This window comes from Buteo buteo, chromosome 2 (genome assembly GCF_964188355.1).
Source record: "Buteo buteo chromosome 2, bButBut1.hap1.1, whole genome shotgun sequence".
Taxonomy (NCBI): domain Eukaryota; kingdom Metazoa; phylum Chordata; class Aves; order Accipitriformes; family Accipitridae; genus Buteo; species Buteo buteo.
Genome location: NC_134172.1, coordinates 23,994,823 through 24,000,822, shown reverse-complemented (window position 1 = coordinate 24,000,822; position 6,000 = coordinate 23,994,823).

The window sequence follows — 6,000 nt, the reverse complement described above, 5'->3', positions numbered from 1 at the left end:
GTATGTATTCTGCTTCCTACTGCTGCCTGAGGGTGTGGGAGACAGTGTGTACAAACACAACTGGGAAAGCCCCTAATACATGCTGTCTTTTAATAGAGTATGTCCTAGAGAGGAAAAGAATAAACATTAGCAAACAATTCTGACTTTCCCCTAACCTTTGCAATGAAATCATCCTATAATTTATGGTTTGATTTTTTAAAATAACTTTTTATTGGATGAACAAGCTCATGTGTGCATAAAAGAGTTCATCAGTCAAGAACATATATACACAACTCCTAAAGACTAGGAAGACTAGGCTCCTTTTCTTTTTTTCCCCACAAAAAAAAGGAGAGTAATGAAAAATGTCTTGAGTATGAGTTGGAATCCAGACAAAAGTGGAAAAAACCTGCCCTTTTTGTGTTTTATGGCACTCTACTATCTTTTTAAAGTTATGTTTTTTTATATCAGCACTCAGCAGATTTAAGGTGAGATAAAGTGTCCATTTTTTTTTTACCGCCTTTTTTTCACCATAGCACCTGGGATCTTAAAACAAAAAAAACCCCTTGTGATTTATCAGCCCTAATTGTCTCGCAGTGGGGTTTCAGAGAGGACATCATTAGCACAGCCAGACATAACGCAGATGTTCCAGTGATGACATGTCAGCAAAAGCAGTGCATTTCTCTTTTGCTTCCTCCCTCTTTCTTGGTCCTTATCTAATCTCATTCCCCTCAACACATTTGTCATTTATATCGGTGTGATGTTTGTTAGTGGGAGTGATGGGGAAGGAGCAGCTCTTGCAGCATGGCAGGGCTGTGCTGCTGGTGGCGGTGAGCACCGCTGGGGTGGGCTGGTGGTTCAGCTGCCAGGGCAGGGAGGTCTCAGAGGTGGGGTGGTCCATGCACCCCTGTGCACTGTGAAGCTAGCTCATTTACTGCGAGGTGTGCTCTGCTGCACATGGCCATGGCATATCGGCACACAGAGTAGTGTCTAGGTAGGATTAGCAGGGATTAGTAGGACTGCCTTGGATATGCAGGCAGCCAAGTGGCTGTTTGTGTGTCACACCTGAGAAAACCATCCCACCAACATTACCTGCGTAAAACACCTCAGCTGCTGTCCTGGCTTCATGCCCCAGCCCTTTCCATGAGGCTATTCATTTGCAGGCCACCTGGGTGAAGAAGGCTCACAACAATTCAGCTGCTGCAGCACACTTATTTAAGCAAAGTATTATTTATGAAGATTTTCCTTTAAAAAATAAATGTCCTCTGGCCTGAGGGAAAGCAATAAATGCTCTAAATTATGTTCTCAATCCAGAATTAATCTGGATGACTGGGCAAGGGAGTAAAGAAGGGATGAAATGAGACCTTCAATTTATAAAGAAGCAGTTTTCCCTCCAGCTGCCTGGCAGTCTGTGTTGGGGAGCACAGAACCTAGGGCACGTCTGAGTCTGAAAAGGTAAAGAATAAAAATTGCGATTATATCTAGAATTTTAAAACATTTTCTTTAAGGAAAAGCCCTAAGGAACAGAAAAGATGACAAAGAGCCCAGATAGCCATCTTGATAAGAAACATTTCCCAAAGAAAAACCAATGGAAGCCCTGCCAAATCAGGATCCTTAGTGGTTGGTTATATATAAACTCCTTCTCCTTTCCCCTCAAACCTATGCCACATGCAAAATTTATTTTATTCTTGTCACGGCAAATAATTCTGTGGCTGCTTTCCATTTTAGGAGTGAAGGCCAAACTATTTAAGAACAATTGCACCCATTTTAAGTTTCATTATATCGGCACGCATAGCTATAACTCTTAACACATTTACAACAGAAATTTCATACAGAGGCATCATATCTCCCACTATATTTTGTGTGTTTCTAACATGAGGAAGCCAGAAATGGGGTAAGACAGAATGCTCATCAACTTCCAGCTTCCAATTTCCCTTTCCCTGTTCATTAAGAAAGCTGTGGAAGACTTTGGGAAAAGCTGAAGAGCTCACAGCTGCTGCTGTTCCACCCCAGCCAAGACGTCCACAAAGACACAATACCTCTCCCCCTTCCCACCCCCTATTGCTGTCCATCTGGAGAGAAGAAGGGAGGTTTTGGTAGCACCTCTGACTTTGTGATGGCAAAGGGATGCAATATGGGCTTCAGTGCTCCTGAGTTTTTTGTAGCTGACCATTACCATTAAAATTAGTGCCTCCAAACAGGAATTCTCTTCCACAATTGACTAACAAGTCCAGAATTAAACTTTTTGTGGCACAGATGCTCACATACTTTTCCTGCTGTATCTGCACAGCACATCACTTCCCTGAATTATGCTCCTCAGAACGCACTCAGCATTGGTTTCAGAACAATGCATTTCCCATCTAAATGCATTTCTTTAAAGCTGAAAACAGACACACAAACCCAGGGCCCAAAGAGGACTGATTTGGGCACAGGAACCTGTCTTCTACCAGAAAAGGAAACAGGGTTGGCTTTGTCATTGGGATTGACTAAAACCATCACTGGGAGTGATACACTTTTTCTCACTGTGGGTAAAACGTTAATGATTTGTCCCTTCCTTGCGGGATGTCACCTCAGTAGGTCAAGAAAAGATCCTGCATTAACCGTTAGGATTAAATTGGTCGCTTAAAGGGAGGTTGCCATGAAACACTTCCATCTGGAATAAGTCCTGTAGTTTCTCAAGTAACCCTGTGTTCTGCAAGGCTAATAGCACTGGCTTCTAAGCTTGCTGCTAAAGAGCTTATTAGTGTGTTAATAGAGCAGTGGAGGTAACAGATTTTTTTTGCCAGTCAAGATGCATTGATGGGAAATCTGTTCTTGTCTCCCTATATCTTAAAAATGAGACTATAAATTTACTTGATAAAAGCTGCAGCACTGACAGAAGGCAGACTTCTTTAAAACATTTGATATTGTAGGTTACTTTGATTGCAAACTAGCTTCAATCAGAATCAGCATGGCCCACACTGAGTGGATTACCAACTAAATAGACAATATGTGGCAAAATATAATTTGGAAGCAGGAGAACATTAGCAATAGAGTGTCATCACTAGGCAGGTGTATTTCTAGGAGGAATCCACTTTTGCTGCCATGTTATTTGATGTTTTTATCAATAATCCCATAGGAAACATAAGCATTACTATAATATTAACATATATAAAATATTAATATAACATATTGATAACAAACTCCCCATCCAAAGGAGAAGTGTGAGAAGATGTAGCAATTGTCTGCTGAAGTTAAACAAATTTGGACTGCAAATGAGACATGGACTTTCAACAGTGAGGACAGCTAAATATCTGGCAAATATCTAATCAGAATGTCTGTCAGATGAATTTAACATAGTGTGTAATTAATTCTTGTGTAACTGGATGTTCAGGAGACACAGATCAGCACTCAAGCATGAAGAATGGCAAAATCTGAGGCACAGTATAGTCTTTAGTTTCTTGATGATGGACTGTCAGGCCAATGCTTTCATAGCTGTCATGTCATGTTGGGACTGGTGGATTTGTTTCAAGCGTAAGCAAGGAGATCTCCATTCTCTGTCCTAGCTTTTCCACAGTGTTTCCACATTTTTAAACACAATTTATCCTCCACATCCATTCTGGTGACACATATAACTAGCAGGAATAGTTACTAGAGATGGTGCAGGAACAAGTCAAGCACACATGGGAATATTTGAAAAGCCAGTTGCTAGATGCACTGCAGATGTTGCTCATTTGGAATACTGGTAGCTGTTCTGCTCACCTTTATTTCCAAAAATATACTAAACACTGATGTGAATAGCAAATTCTTTTCTTAATCAATAGTTTCACTTTGGCATAGTTTTGTTCTATGTTAGACAATTTAGAAAGGAAAGAAAAAGTGACTGCAAATAGAAGGTAGAATATCTCGGACAAAAAAGAAGGTCCACAATGGAAGGGGATTTTGCATTCTCCACTGAGTGGCATTTTTAAAAACAAGTAGAGTTCAATATTTCTTCACAGAAGCTTGTCCCGAGTCTGGCATGCTTGTGGGAAAAGCAAAACAAGAACAGTATGCAGGATATTGTGTATTACAAATACTCCAGGCATTATGAATGGAAAAAAAAATATCTATCACTGTAGATGTTATTGCCTCATAGGTTGTTTTCTTCTCTTCTCTGACTTTCATTATTCCAAAATTAGTGTGTTTATAAACTAAAAAAATTTATAAACTCTGTGTAAAAAATCCAGAGATAATAGTTTTATAGATACATTAATTTAAAATAACTTTGTGACTTTTGCTTAAATAAATATTAAGGGCTTCAAACATTGACCCTTCTTTTGGGGGGCTTCAAACATTGAACCCTTCTTTTAAAGTTGGTTTTAAGCGGTTAAGTATCTGGGCAAGTTTCTTCTTCTTAAAGAGGGATTTAAAAATACAAACAGATGCAGATAAACACTTGAATTTCAGGATCAGAAATAGAGCTTTTGTTTAAAAAATATTTAATGACAAACTACATCAGCTTGAGAAGTGAGTGGTTTTGAACTGCGTATCATTCACCTTCATGAAACAAAAAAAAACCCCAACCTTTGAGAATTGTGGTGAGACAGATATCCTAGACATGCAAGAGATGCAGGCTGGATCGATCCTCTGTATGTGTACTTCCCCAGCCTTCACATCACTAATTTACACCAAAGAAAACTATTTTCCTTTTCTGTCTCTTCATCCCATATGCTCCTCAAAATTCAGAGTTGAGCCTGAAGGTGGAAGATGTCACCCTCCAACATAGTATCTGTAACAGGTGAATGAGGCTGTGGCAGATTTGGTACTACTGATATCCAAGCCAACATCTATGCAAAGGGTTTTTTTTCTCTGCCAAACACCCCTGATGCCGGCTGACTTCAGTGGGGTCTGCAAGCACTCAGCTTGTCAGAAATACATACCAACAAGTATCAGAATTAGCCAATTATACAATTTGCTGCTACTATTATGTAAGCTTCTTACAATTAGCTCAAGACAGGTAAAGTTTCTGATGCTGAGATGCTCCTCATGATGTGTGTGGGGCTGAGTGGGTAGCACTGACATAAATCACCACCCATGCTCTCAGCAGGGATGCTGTTGCAGCCCCACACTGGAATTTGCACTGGGGCTATGCTCTGTGAACAGCAGCAGCATGTATCTGTACTTCCCAAGAAGAGAAGAAAAATGGCTGCGTGAAAGAAACTTCCGCATTACAGACATTCCAGTTGTTCCTTTGAGCCACAGCCATAACTCTCTCCAGATGTAACCCTATTTTCCTTGTAAGGAAGAAAAACATGGAAAAGATTTTTGGTGGGTGTAAACCAAACTGAGAAGTACTGAATGTAACAAATGAAGACGGCTTTATACAACATCTGACTACAGCCAGTGAGCTGAGTCACACACACAAGGCCATGCAAGTGCTAAACCCCATCAGGTGCCTCTGTCTAGGTGAAATTCATCTTCTTGCCTAACATTGGATGGGAGAGGAGTATGCATGTGCTGGTGCATGCACAAGACGGGAAATCTTTGCCTCAATTTATGGCTTCAGCAAGGAGCTCTGTGGCCTCTGCAGCTCCTGCTGCGAACTCTGGGCCAGATCAGAAGATGTTGCATACATCTTGCCTGGGAGGTTTTGATCACAGCAAACATGTATATACAAGGCTATGGCAGCTCCACAGCTCTCATGCTTCTCTGTAGATGCTCTCTGGAGCAGGAAGAAGGTACACAGTGAAAGCGCTCCATTTTCACACTTAAGTGTTGTCCTGATGGGAGTATGGTGATCATTGTGGTCTTCAGTTTAACTTTTGGGCATAGGCACATGCTTGCCCAGTCTTTGTATGAAGAAGAACACTTCTGACTTTTCATGGCTGGAGGGTCACTGCAGCTAAGCCTCTGCCTAGGCCTGACAAAACAGTAAAACACCTTTAGTTCCCCAGCCTGGGAGCCCTATCTGACACTATGACTAAGGGCAATGGTGAGGGAACCACAACCGGGTGTGCTATTTTAGCCTTATTGTGAGTAACAGCATCGTGGTAAAGCTGAAAT